Genomic DNA, 15,115 nt, shown 5'->3' on the forward strand with positions numbered 1-15,115 from the left:
TTGAAAGGTTAATTTTAGCTTTAGTGTAGAGATTACCATCCTACCTGACCCCTCTCAAACAGCTCTCTTCCCTCCCCCACCCCCAATTGTCACCCCCATCGTAAGTACTATCCAAAGTAACTGCTCCCTCATTACCATACCCCCCTCCCAGATCGCTTTATCACCCTCTACCCCACTTTTCAATATAGGATCCCCCTCTCCCTGCTTTCCTCTCACTCTTTCCCATTCACTGCCGCTGAATATCGCTTTACATTTTTTTTTTTTTTTTTCTTTTATTTTTGTACGTTACGAACCCCCCCCCCCCCAAGCAATGGGCCACCCACCAACGTCCCTTCTTACCCTTCTTACCCTCCCACCTGGCCCGCTCTGCATGGTTAACTCTGCAACTCTATTTATGCAGTGCAAAAAGAAGCCCAGGACTGCAACGTCGTACAGGGTACGGCACTGGTTGTTAAGGGGTTAAAATTGTATACTCTATCTGAAACCTGAAAGTTTTTGAGTTTTTATGTTCCTTTAAGTCCTTCGGGATTTAAAGTTCATAATTTAGAAATGCAAAAGGTTTCTCTGCATTTAAATTAATAAATACATTAGATAGTACTCTATAGATTTGTTTAGGGCTGCAACTAACTATTTTCATAATCGATTAATCGGACGATTATTTTTTCGATTAATCGGATAAAAAAGAAATAAATATTTTTTTCCTGTATTTAAAATTAAAATCCATATACTTAGTGTTATAAATATAAACTTCAGACTAAAACTTTACATTAAAACTGTTGGTCCAATTTTTTAAGCAGCAGAACACATTTTTATAATTAAGCTAAAGAAAATCACAAACTGTTTGAAAAGAGGTAGAACTAGAAAGAGGTAGACTACCACTGTTGATAACATTCTGTTGTTCACTCTTTCAGAAACTTTGCATTGAAATGCAAAAATGTCAACATGCTCCTGGCTGAGGCTGGCTCTTTTTATTGCAAGCTATTTTGCCTGCAGCAGAGAAGAGGCGCTCAGATGGTGTTGAGGTGCCTGAGATGCACAACTAGGGTTTTGCCAATTTCCCCAAGGTGGGCTAGTTATCTTTGTTAGCTCTCCACCAATGCAAGGGGCCTCTTAACAAAGTAAGCCTGGTCTTCATTCTGACATAAAAATATCTTGAATATCGATATGCAATGGTAAACCAGCTTTAAGGTTAGGTGAAAAATATCTAGTCCACTGTTAAAATAGCAGATTTATACTTAGAGGTTGAATTTGGTACATATTCCAATTAAATAAATTTATTTAAAAAAAAAAAAAGCCAAAAGGGCTACACAGGACACATCCTTACACATGTATCTATAGAGTACAAATAATCAGCAATAGTAAGCGATCTGCTAAAAATTTTGCAAACAGGTAATAGTGACATAAATTCATAAAACAAATGCCATTAACGAATCTATATGGACCTTTGTTTAGACCCTGCTTAAGTCAGTCTGAGAATGGCTGTAATCATAATACTCTCACTGTCTCTCAGTCAGCACCGACACATGCAATTCTTAATATAATAGTACATTTACCCCATAGTCATGCTGCTGAACTGTACCTCAGGGTCTCCAATTGCTCAGATGCCTGCCCGAAGAATTTCTTCAGATTCTGTGTCCTTTTGTTCATGCATATTACCTATGTATATCTGTTCCATAAATGAGTTATTCAAGGTTACTTTATTCTATTTGTTGTATTTTAACTTTAAGATACTACTGCCTCAGTTGGCTATTATAATAGAGATTTGATCTGTATTGTCAAAGGTTCACAAATAGAATAGAATTGTTTAATCCTTTTGCTGTTCCATTCTCACTTCATGTAGATTTCATGTCCAACTTGCCTAACAGCCTCCCTTTTCTCTTGTAAGGTGTATCCAGTCCACGGATCATCCATTACTTGTGGGATATTCTCCTTCCCAACAGGAAGTTGCAAGAGGATCACCCACAGCAGAGCTGCTATATAACTCCTCCCCTAACAGCCATATCCAGTCATTCTCTTGCAACTCTCAACATAGCTGGAGGTAGTAAGAGGAAAGTGGTGTAATATAGTTAGTTTTTTCTTCAATCAAAAGTTTATTGTTTTTTGTTTTTAAATGGTACCGGAGTTGTACTATTTTATCTCAGGCAGCATTTAGAAGAAGAATCTGCCTGCGTTTTTCTATGATCTTAGCAGAAGTAACTAAGATCCACTGCTGTTCTCACATATGTCTGAGGAGTGAGGTAACTTCAGAGGGAGAATGGCGTGCAGGGTATCCTGCAATAAGGTATGTGCAGTTTGTTTTTCTAGGGATGGAATTGCTAGAAAATGCTGCTGATACCGGATTAATGTAAGTTAAGCCTAAATACAGTGATTTAATAGCGACTAGTATCAGGCTTGCTATCAGAGGTATATACTCTGATTAATGTGCAATATAAAACGTTTGCTGGCATGTTTAATCGTTTTTATATATGCTTAGGTGATAAAACTTATTGGGGCCTAGTTTTTTCCACATGGCCGGCTTGATTTTTGCCTAGAAACAGTTTCCTGAGGCTTTCCACTGTTTTAATATGAGTGGGAGGGGCCTATTTTAGCGCTTTTTTTGCGCAGTTAAAATTACAGACAGAGACATTCAGCTTCCCTCAGCAGTCCACTGCATGCTATAGGACATCTCTGAAGGGCTCAAAAGGCTTCAAAAGTCGTGTTTTGAGGAAGGTAAAGCCACAGTGGAGCTGTGGCAGTTATTGTGACTGTTTAAAAACGTTTTTTTCATTTTGTTAATCCGTTTTTGTATTAAGGGGTTAATCATCCATTTGCAAGTGGGTGCAATGCTCTGCTAACTTGTTACATACACAGTGAAAAAAGGCAGTTAAACTAACGAAATTTGTACAGTTATTTCAAAATTTGGCAAAATTTGTTTCTCTTAAAGGCACAGTAACATTTTTTTATATTGCTTGTTTAACTTGATTTAAAGTGTTTTCCAAGCTTGCTAGTCTCATTGCTAGTCTGTGTAAACATGTCTGACATAGAGGAAACTCCTTGTTCATTATGTTTAAAAGCCATGGTGGAACCCCATAGGAGAATGTGTACTAAATGTATTGATTTCACTTTAAACAATAAAGATCAGCTGTTGTCTTTAAAAGAATTATCACCAGAGGATTCTGACGAGGGGGAAGTTATGCCGACTAACTCTCCCCAGGTGTCGGACCCTTTGACTCCCGCTCAAGGGACTCACGCTAAAATGGCGCCAAGTACATCAAAGACACCCATAGCGATTACTTTGCAGGACATGGCGGCTATCATGGATAATACCCTGTCAGCGGTATTAGCCAGACTGCCTGAATTCAGAGGAAAGCGCGATATCTCTGGGGTTAGACGTAGTACAGAGCGCGCAGATGCTTTAAGGCCCATGTCTGATACTGCGTCACAATATGCAGAAGCTGAGGAAGGAGAGCTTCAGTCTGTGGGTGACATTTCTGATTCGGGGAAACCTGATTCAGAAATTTCTACTTTTAAATTTAAGCTTGAGAACCTCCGTGTATTGCTTGGGGAGGTGTTAGCTGCTCTGAATGACTGTGACACAATTGCAGTGCCAGAGAAATTGTTTAGACTGGATAAATACTATGCAGTGCCGGTGTGTACTGATGTTTTTCCAATACCTAAAAGGTTTACAGAAATTATTACTAAGGAATGGGATAGACCTGGTGTGCTGTTTCCCCCCCCCCCCCTCCTATTTTTAGAAAAATGTTTCCAATAGACGCCACCACACGGAACTTATGGCAGACGGTCCCTAAGGTGGAGGGAGCAGTTTCTACTTTAGCAAAGCGTACCACTATCCCTGTCGAGGACAGTTGTGCTTTTTCAGATCCAATGGATAAAAAATTAGGTTACCTTAAGAAAATGTTTAATCAACAAGGTTTTATCCTGCAGCCCCTTGCATGCATTGTGCCTGTCGCTGCTGCTGCGGCGTTCTGGTTTGAGTCTCTGGAAGAGGCCTTTCAGACAGCTACTCCATTGACTGAAATACTTGACAAGCTTAGAACACTTAAGCTAGCTAATTCTTTTGTTTCTGATGCCATTGTTCATTTGACTAAACTAACGGCTAAGAATTCTGGATTCGCCATCCAGGCGCGTAGGGCGCTATGGCTTAAATCTTGGTCAGCTGACGTGACTTCAAAGTCTAAATTACTTAACATTCCCTTCAAGGGGCAGACCCTATTCGGGCCTGGTTTGAAGGAAATTATTGCTGACATTACTGGAGGTAAGGGTCATGCCCTTCCTCAGGACAGGGCCAAATCAAAGGTCAAACAGTCTAATTTTCGTGCCTTTCGAAACTTCAAGGCAGGTGCAGCATCAACTTCGTCTGCTACAAAACAAGAGGGAACTTTTGCTCAATCCAAGCCGGGCTGGAAACCTAACCAGTCCTGGAACAAGGGCAAGCAGGCCAGAAAGCCTGCTGCTGCCTCTAAGACAGCATGAAGGAACGGCCCCCTATCCGGTAACGGATCTAGTAGGGGGCAGACTTTCTCTCTTCGCCTAGGCGTGGGCAAGAGATGTTCAGGATCCCTGGGCATTGGAGATCATATCTCAGGGATATCTTCTGGACTTCAAAGCTTCCCCCCCTCAAGGGAGATTTCACCTTTCGAGATTATCTGTAAACCAGATAAAGAAAGAGGCATTCTTACGCTGTGTGCAAGACCTCCTAATTATGGGAGTGATCTGTCCAGTTCCACAGACGGGACAGGGTTTTTATTCAAATCTGTTTGTGGTTCCCAAAAAAGAGGGAACCTTCAAACCCATTTTGGATCTAAAGATCTTAAACAAATTCCTCAGAGTTCCATCGTTCAAAATGGAAACTATTCGGACCATCCTACCTATGATCCAGGAGGGTCAATACATGACCACAGTGGATTTGAAGGATGCTTACCTTCACATACCGATTCACAAAGATCATCATCAGTTCCTAAGGTTTGCCTTTCTGGACAGGCATTACCAATTTGTGGCTCTTCCCTTCGGGTTAGCTACAGCTCCAAGAATCTTTACAAAGGTTCTGGGATCGCTTCTGGCGGTACTAAGACCGCGAGGTATATCAGTGGCCCCTTATCTGGACGACATCCTGATACAGGCGTCAAGCTTTCAGATTGCCAAGTCACATACGGACATAGTTCTGGCATTTCTCAGGTCACATGGGTGGAAGGTGAACAAGGAAAAGAGTTCTCTATCCCCACTCACAAGAGTCTCCTTCCTAGGGACTCTGATAGATTCTGTAGAAATGAAGATTTACCTGACAGAATCCAGGTTATCAAAGCTTCTAAAATCTTGCCATGTTCTTTATTCTATTCCGCGCCCTTCGGTGGCTCAGTGTATGGAAGTAATCGGCTTAATGGTAGCGGCGATGGACATAGTGCCATTTGCGTGCCTACATCTGACAGCTGCAACTATGCATGCTCAGTCAGTGGAATGGGGATTACACAGATTTGTCCCCTCTGCTAAATCTGGATCAAGAGACCAGAGATTCTCTTCTCTGGTGGCTATTTCGGGTCCATCTGTCCAAAGGTATGACCTTTCGCAGGCCAGATTGGACAATTGTAACAACAGATGCCAGCCTTCTAGGTTGGGGTGCAGTCTGGAATTCCCTGAAGGCTCAGGGATCGTGGACTCAGGAGGAGAAACTCCTCCCAATAAATATTCTGGAGTTAAGAGCAATATTCAATGCTCTTTTAGCTTGGCCTCAGTTAGCAACCCTGAGGTTCATCAGATTTCAGTCGGACAACATCACGACTGTGGCTTACATCAACCATCAAGGGGGAACCAGGAGTTCCCTAGCAATGCTGGAAGTCTCCAAGATAATTCGCTGGGCAGAGACTCACTCTTGCCACCTATCATCAATCCATATCCCAGGTGTAGAGAACTGGGAGGCGGATTTTCTAAGTCATCAGACTTTTCATCCGGGGGAGTGGGAACTCCATCCGGAGGTGTTTGCTCAATTGGTTCATCGTTGGGGCAAACCAGAACTGGATCTCATGGCGTCTCGCCAGAACGCCAAACTTCCTTGTTACGGATCCAGGTCCAGGGACCCAGAAGCGGCACTGATAGATGCTCTAGCAGCGCCTTGGTTCTTCAACCTGGCTTATGTGTTTCCACCGTTTCCTCTGCTCCCTCGACTGATTGCCAAAATCAAACAGGAGAGAGCATCAGTGATCTTGATAGCGCCTGCGTGGCCACGCAGGACCTGGTATGCAGACCTAGTGGACATGTCATCCTTTCCACCATGGACCCTGCCTCTGAGACAAGACCTTCTACTTCAAGGTCCTTTCAATCATCCGAATCTAATTTCTCTGAGAATGACTGCATGGAGATTGAACGCTTGATTTTATCAAAGCGTGGCTTCTCAGTCAGTCATTGATACCCTAATACAGGCACGAAAGCCTGTCACCAGGAAAATCTACCATAAGATATGGCGTAAATATCTTTATTGGAGTGAATCAAAGAATTACTCATGGAGTAAGGTTAGGATTCCTAGGATATTGTCCTTTCTCCAAGAGGGTTTGGAAAAAGGATTATCAGCTAGTTCTTTAAAGGGCCAGATTTCTTCTCTGTCCTTTTGCACAAGTGTCTGGCTGAAGTTCCAGACGTTCAAGCTTTTTGTCAGGCTTTGGTTAGAATCAAGCCTGTGTTTAAACCTGTTGCTCCCCCTTGGAGCTTAAACTTGGTTCTTAAAGTTCTTCAAGGAGTTCCGTTTGAACCCCTTCATTCCATTGATATTAAACTTTTGTCTTGGAAAGTTCTGTTTTTGATGGCTATTTCCTCGGCTCGGAGAGTCTGAGTTATCTGCTTTACAATGTGATTCTCCTTATCTGATTTTCCATTCAGATAAAGTAGTTTTGCGTACAAAACCTGGGTTTTTACCTAAGGTAGTTTCTAACAAGAATATCAATCAAGAGATTGTTGTTCCATCATTGTGTCCTAATCCTTCTTCAAAGAAGGAACGTCTTTTACATAATCTGGACGTGGTCCGTGCTTTGAAGTTTTACTTACAAGCTACTAAAGATTTTTGCCAAACATCTACACTGTTTGTTGTTTACTCTGGACAGAGGAGAGGTCAAAAAGCTTTGGCAACCTCTTTCTTTTTGGCTTCGGAGCGTAATACGCTTAGCCTATGAGACTGCTGGACAGCAGCCCCCTGAAAGTATTACAGCTCATTCTACTAGAGCTGTGGCTTCCACCTGGGCCTTTAAAAATGAGGCTTCTGTTGAACAGATTTGCAAGGCGGCGACTTGGTCTTCGCTTCATACCTTTTCAAAATTTTACAAATTTGATACTTTTGCTTCTTCGGAGGCTATTTTTGGGAGAAAGGTTCTACAGGCAGTGGTTCCTTCCATTTAAGCCTGCCTTGTCCCTCCCTTCATCCGTGTACTTTAGCTTTGGTATTGGTATCCCACAAGTAATGGATGATCCGTGGACTGGATACACCTTACAAGAGAAAACATAATTTATGCTTACCTGATGAATGTATTTCTCTTGTGGTGTATCCAGTCCACGGCCCGCCCTGTCCTTTTAAGACAGGTCTAAATTTTAATTTAAACTACAGTCACCACTGCACCCTATGGTTTCTCCTTTCTCGGCTTGTTTCGGTCGAATGACTGGATATGGCAGTTAGGGGAGGAGCTATATAGCAGCTCTGCTGTGGGTGATCCTCTTGCAACTTCCTGTTGGGATGGAGAATATCCCACAAGTAATGGATGATCCGTGGACTGGATACACAAGAGAAATAAATTTATCAGGTAAGCATAAATTATGTTTTTCTTTTGCCTGAGTTATACTTAAACCAGAGCCTACACTTAAACTATCTATACCAGATTTTACCAGATCTGGTCTACTCTTTAACCTTTTTGAAATCTCAAACCTCCTTACATAACCCCCTATTAACTTCCCCACACTTACTACTGGTTTTTCTCGTTGCTATTTCACAACATATAGAAATGACAATGAAACCTCAGAATTTCGATGGGTCATTTACTATTGCCCCTCAAAATGTAAAAGGATTTCTTTCGGCACAAAAGAGGTCAATCGCCCTATATGACTTTCATAAAAAGAATCTGGATATTGTGGTGATCCAGGAAACTCACTTTAAAAAAAACCCATGAACCTAAGCTCCCTACTAGATACTACAACCAATGTTACCTTAGCTCGGGCCCAACCAGACATAACGGTGTGTGCACCCTCTTTAAACGCAACACTTCATTTGACTTACTGCAAAAATACTGCGACACTGAGGGCAGGATTTTGATCTTGGTAGGTCTTTACTATGCTAAACCCATCACTCTAGCAAATTTTTATGCCCCAAATAAACCGACCCCTTGTTTCTTCCGCAAAGTCATTAACAAGCTCCTTGACATAGCCAAAGGCCCTAACCTTTTAGGAGGAGACTTTAATTTCCCATTGAATCCCTCCTTGGACACATCTACAGGTCAATCCTATCTCAGACTTTCTCAGATTAAAAACAATAACACCTTACTACAATCACTTACATTATTTGACACATGGAGAATGGTGCACACAGCTACCAAAGATTTCACATTTTTCTCCCACCCACAACGCTCATACACACAGCTCGACTATATATTCTGTGATCAGGCCTTCCTTACAAACCTAATGGACTCTTAAGATTTCACACACTTCCTGGTTCGACCCTAGTCTAGTTAGATCTAGGTTTAGATGGACATCCAAACCCAATCACAGACTGAACTGGAGACTGAACGAACATATTCTCACAGATAACAACATCATTGGCCAATTAATTAAGCACACAGACAAATTATTTGAGTTTAATATTTCTTCTGACACTACCGCTGCCAACAATTGGGAATCCTATAAGTGCTTTATTAGGGGGATCATTATACAGCTAACTGTAAAACTAAAAAAAAGAGATCTACCCAGTTTGACTCTGTAACCAGCATTCTCCTTGCTAAAGAGAACTCTCATAAACAAGACCCTCAATCTTTGCAAAAACTAAATGAAGTAAAGGAAGCAAGAGACAATCTTAATAAATTTCTGATTGAGAACGCGCATATGCGTGCCATGGCCTCTAAGGCGAAATTTTTTGCAGAATCTAATAAAGCGGGGCGAATGCTGGCGAGATACCTTAAAACAGAGACTCAATTCATATATTCATTCCATCAAAAACTGCTCAGGTATAATTAGCTCAAAAAATGAAGACATATCAGCAAGCTTTGTCTCATACTACACCTCCCTATATAATATCAATAACAATATAAACGAACTGGAGAGGAGAGATAAGATGAAGTCATTCCTTGACTCAATTGTTGTCCCCACGGTCCAACAAGAGGACCTAGATATATTAGATGCACCCATCTCGTTACAGGAAGTAATACGTACAATCAAATCTCTCCCAGGAAGTAAATCACCTGGTCCGGATGGTCTTTCGTCCAAATTTTATCAACTCTTAATTGGAAATGTCAGCCCTCATTTACTTGAACTCTTTCAGTCTATAGACCAAGGTCTTTCCTTCACCCAGCCCCTATTAGAAGTCATGATTACAGTAATCCCTAAACCTGATAAACCGAAGGACAACGTAGGCAGTTATAGACCAATCTCCTTAATAAACGTTGACATCAAGATATTCGCTAAGATCCTGGCTAACCGCCTTAACCCTATCCTTCCGAAAGTCATCCATCCCGACCAGGTTGGATTCATCAGGGGCCGTGAGGCAAAGGACTACCACCAGACTACTCCATGCTCTTTTTGCTTCTCACAATTCTAAGAGCTCCCTTGTTCTCCTCTCCACGGACGCCGAGAAGGCCTTTGACAGGGTCGACTGGCATTTTATGTGGTCGGCCCTGTCAGTTTGGTTTCCCAGACAAATTTATAGCCAGAGTGCAAGCACTATATAATAACCCCTGTGCTAGGATAAAAGTTAATGACACAATCTCCCAAACTTTCCCAATATCTAATGGCACCTGACAGGGGTGCCCATTATCTCCCCTGCTGTTTGCCATTACAGTGGAAATACTTGCAATTCAAATTAGAAACGACCCTAATATCACTGGCATCCCGTTTGGCAATATCCGTCAGACCTGTCTTCTTTTTGCAGATATTATCTTCACATTACAAGCGCCTAAAACCTCTCTCCCTGCCCTCATACAAGTCTTAGAGTTATATAAACAGTTTTCTAATTACTCTATAAATATGGAGAAATCAAGCATCATTCCCATTCATATGAACTCCACAGAACTAGGCTTCCTCCAAAACGACACCCCCTTTGCTGTCACAAGCTCTCTAAGATATGTGGGACTTAATATTCCTACTAACCCTCAGGATTTGTTCCACGAGAACTTTCTAAAGCTTCAAACCGTAGTCTTCCCATTACTAGATTTGTGGCATAAACAGGGCCACCTATCTTGGACAGGCCGAATAAACGCCATAAAAATGATGATTATTCCTAAGTATCTTTATTTATTTCAAGCCCTACCTATCACAATACCAAGACAATTTTTACGCACTCAACAAAGAATGTTAGAATCATTTATCTGGTCCTATAAAAAACAGAGTGTCTCGCCTAACGTTATACATGAGAAAAGACGAAGCAGGTCTTAATATCCCAAATTTGTCATTATATTATAGGGCGGCACACCTCGCTCGAATAGTGGCGTGGAATCATAATTCTTCATTTAAAGGACCAGTTTACTCATGGGAAAGGAGTTCATTAGCAACAATAACACTATATATTAGCAACTAAAGGAGATAATACATAAAGAAGTTTGTAAAATATATTTTTTTACATTATTTGTCTTCTTTGCAGTTCAGCTCAATGTCCCTGGAACACCCTGATAAAAGGGCAGTGCTACAATACTCTATTACCCCGCCCCATGGCCAATCAAAGTGCGTTAATAAATGATATGCTAATGACCTCTAATCAGCAGCTAACAAAATAAATGCAAAGTCTGGGGAGTGATATTTTAATTTAACTGTCTCTGGAAGCATAATTGCATAGGACCTGGGTGATTTTCTTTGTTTCAGTTTGTTTTTCAATACACCTTATACAGAGACCTTTAAAAAGTTAATTGTGGCATTATATACAGCCTGCAACTGACGTTTAGAAAATAGACATTTAGGCAGTGTAATACGATCCTCTCCTAATGCAAACTAACTCAAAAGTCAGTTACAGCTGCCTGCAGTTTTTGTTTTGCAGCATCAAGATCTTATACAATGTTTCAGTTTGCACATACCATAATTTTTTACAGCCCGTGATTCCTGAGACTAGCAGTGGGTAAAATAGTAACATAATGCTTTCCAGCTGATTGAAGCTCACACAACATTTTATTCCAGCTGCATTATGATCTAGGTAGAAAAGCACCAGCACTAAAAATAAAAAAAATGCTCACAGTTTAACATGGAGCCAGGGGTGGAGCATGCTCTATGCACTGAAGGCAGGGAGACCAGAGTGGCCGCACGGCCAAAAATATTCAAAGGGGTATAGGTAATATGATTTAAAATCAGAGACTTCAAAAAAATATTTACAGAGAAATAAAATGTTTATTGTATGCTCAGCACTAGTATATTTAACTATGCTAGCAGTTTTGATTAAAAAATATTTTTAATTTGGGTAAACTGTCCCTTTAAACTCTGGGTACAAATCGAGGCAGCCCTTCTCCAGGAAACCTCGATGCGAGACCTCTGCTGGCTCCCCAAACCCCATAGACCCCCCATGATCAAGCTTAACGAAAGTATTAACACTACTCTTGCCATTTGGGACTCCCTTATCCAGCATCCCAATACCCTTTCTACTCCGATCTCACCCATGACCCCAATATTAGGTAATACACTCTTTTTTTCAACGACACCAATTTAAATTCGAGACTGAAACCACGAGCCACAAAAATCTGCCTATATTCCTACTTACAGACTCTTCCTTGGTTAAGGATAGAATCTCTCTAAGAGACTCTCTAGGCTCTCCATTTCACAGCTGGTTTTCCTATCTCCAAATCCGACAGGCTATCCTTGACTGTCCTCAAAGAAATGACTGCCTTCGTATACTTAACCCCTTCGAAAAACTATGCCTTAACCTGGACATACATAAATCCCACTTATCCATTACACATACACTTCTTAGGACCCCACCTGCAACTAGGCTACCCTCCTTTGCCAATAAATGGGAGACAGAGCTTCAGCTCAGACTTCCAAAAGAGGATTGGACACGATGTTTCCATATGACACATTCCGCCTCAATATCCTTGGTACTGACTGAACTCAATTATAAAATCATCTCCCGATGGTATCTTACCCCCCAGAGACTGTTTGAAATATTCCCAGGGGCCAATCAGTTCTGTTGGCGACAGTGTGGGGAGGTTGGCACTTTAGCCCATATTTGGTGGTCATGTGATAAACTGTCGAATTTTTGGGCCCAAATAGAACAATGTATTAACACTACCTTGAGTACTCAATTTACTCTCACTGCCCCAATGATTTTATTAAACTTAGTCCCAGATATACAATGCGTCTATCGAAAAAAATTACTACAGCTGATGCTCACATGTGCCAAACGACTCATACCTAGGTTGTGGAAGCAACAACACCCCCCCCCACTTTCCAACAATGGGAAACGGAGCTAACTTATCTACTATCCTTCGAGAAGAGACACTACTGTTTCATGGGGAAACAGGATTTCATACTTGAAGTCATTTTTCTTTGGGAACAAAGAACACCATAATGTGTAGCAGAGGTCTCTGTTGTACCACATCACTGACCATCTACATCCGCACATATGTCGGTATACTATCTCCTAATCAAGTCGGACATACACAGTGCAAGGAAAAATCTTCTCTTTTCTCTGCTTCTCCTTTCCGTTCTCTTCTCCCCCTCCGTTCTTTTTTTTTTTTTCTCTCCTTTTCTCTCCTTTTCTCCCCTTAAAACAGGTCCCTTATCACTATCTTTACTTCCTTCATTAACTCAAATGCTGAATTACTCTCAGGTTTATACAGAATATATAGTATGTTAATACTTACCATATTTTGCACCGTATAATAACTGTCTGAGTTATGTATATTTTCTGAAAATTAATAAAAAACTATTTGAAACAAAAAACAAATGCCATCAATCTAGGGCTAGGTGTAAATAAGCTCGGCACTATATCATGCAAAGCACAGTCCCAAATTACCTGATTTAATATAAACAATACAAATTATGACTCCTATTTTATTTCTGTGTTGCACATAAGACAGGAATAGTTGTAAACTTAAAAATAAACCTATAGTGTCCTGAAAAAGTGAAAAGTAAATGTCTGTAGACATCCTTTAGGCTAAGGGCATAACCATAAAACACAATACCATGTGCAGGAGCTCATCAGAGTGAAGCAGAAAGTGCTGTGCACAGACCAACTAATTTTCAACTAATCTCATAATCGATTAGTTGGTTTGCATCTATTTTCATATTCTATTATTATTATTGATTATGCCGATTAGCTGTTGCAGCTCTAGATTTGTTTCATAGTGGTCATTTTCACCATTGTGTAAGTGGGCACAGTGTCTAGAGACACTGTAATTTAAGTCTTTCTGATATGTTGATGTTCACCCATCGTTTTTTAACTTTACAAGTGTGCCCCACATACCCATTGCGACAAATGAATCACAAATATGGATTATGAAGTAAGATTTGTAGTTTATTTTTAATGATTTAATCAGTTTTTTTTTGTTTTGTGTTTTTTTTTAATATTATTTTGGATGTAGAAGTTTCCTGTAAAAGGAGTACATATATGGGATATTTTAGCTTTAGGATTCTTAGTGTGTGTGCACGATAAATTCTGTTAAGACATAATTTTAGAATTTCTTGATTTTATGATTTATTGGTCTAATCCAGGTAATACCTGTGCTTTTTCAGTGTTCTAAGAAAACGTCGCCATACGGGTGGTATTATAAAGTAGATGGGTGGGTGCAGTCTAATACTTTGTAATATAACTTTTCTGCTATCCAAAGCACAAATTAATTGCATCATTTTAAAGGGACGGTCTATTCCAGAACTTTTATTATTTAAAAAGATAAATAAACCCTTTATAATCCATTCCTAAATTTTGCATCGCCAACACGGTTATATTAATATACTTTTTACCTCTGTGATTACCTTGTATCTAAGCCTCTGCAGACTGTCCCTTATTTCAGTTCTTTTGACGGACCTGTATTTTAGCTAATCAGTGCTGACTCATAAATAACTCCACGGAAGTGAGCACAATGTTATCTATATGGGATACATGAACTAGCAAAATAATTGTCCCTGCTCTAAAATCTTCTAATTGGCTGATAGACACCAGACATCACCAAATACACATCCCTAAAAATGTTCCCTCTCTAATATCTTGGCATAACATTTTATTATTTTATATTACCAAATTACTACATTTCCCATTTCTTGGGAACTAGTTTATTGCATTCCATAAAGGGCTAGATTTATCATTGAAGTATTCCTCAATTTTCTCCCGAGAATGAATCCCCTTAGTGAACATACATCCAGAGACCTGGTGCCTATGAGGCAAAGATGTCGAGACAGAAAACAGTGATGCTATCAAGACACAAACCTTAGGTCATTTAGAGTTAAAAAAACTAGGATATCTTAAAGGGACAGTGAACAATAAAAATGTTATTGCTTTAAAAGATAGATAATCCCTTTATTACACATTCCCCAGTTTTGCACAACCAATACTGTGATTACCTTGTATCTAAGCATCTTCTGACAGCCCCCTGATCACACTTGCATTTAGTATTGTGTTGTGCTAACTCTTAAATAACTCCCCGGGCGTTAACACAATGTTATCTATATGGCCCACATGAACTAGCTGTCTCCTAGCAAATACAAAAGCAGGCTGTCAATAGAACCTTTGAAACAGGCAGAAATTTAGAGGTTTAAATGTTATAAAGTATATTAATCTAACAATGTTGGTTGTGCAAAGTTTTTAAACCATAACAATTTTTGTGTAGACTGTCCCATTAAGACCTGTTTTAATTGCTTTTGTTACAGGATGACCAAATATGACAGACATGTCATGTTTGGTATCAAAATAATCTTCATGATGTCACACAGTGGTATTGCTTGTAAGGGTTATTAAGGTATC

The 15,115-nt window shown here is 40.2% G+C and overlaps 1 protein-coding gene across 1 annotated transcript in view; it reads left to right on the forward strand.

Moving 5' to 3' along the window:
- SPIN1 (spindlin 1) overlaps positions 1–15,115 on the forward strand; it is a gene marked incomplete in the record, with an annotated part of 333,933 nt that overhangs the window by 75,441 nt on the left and 243,377 nt on the right.

Source organism: Bombina bombina, chromosome 2 (assembly GCF_027579735.1).
Source record: "Bombina bombina isolate aBomBom1 chromosome 2, aBomBom1.pri, whole genome shotgun sequence".
Lineage (NCBI taxonomy): Eukaryota > Metazoa > Chordata > Amphibia > Anura > Bombinatoridae > Bombina > Bombina bombina.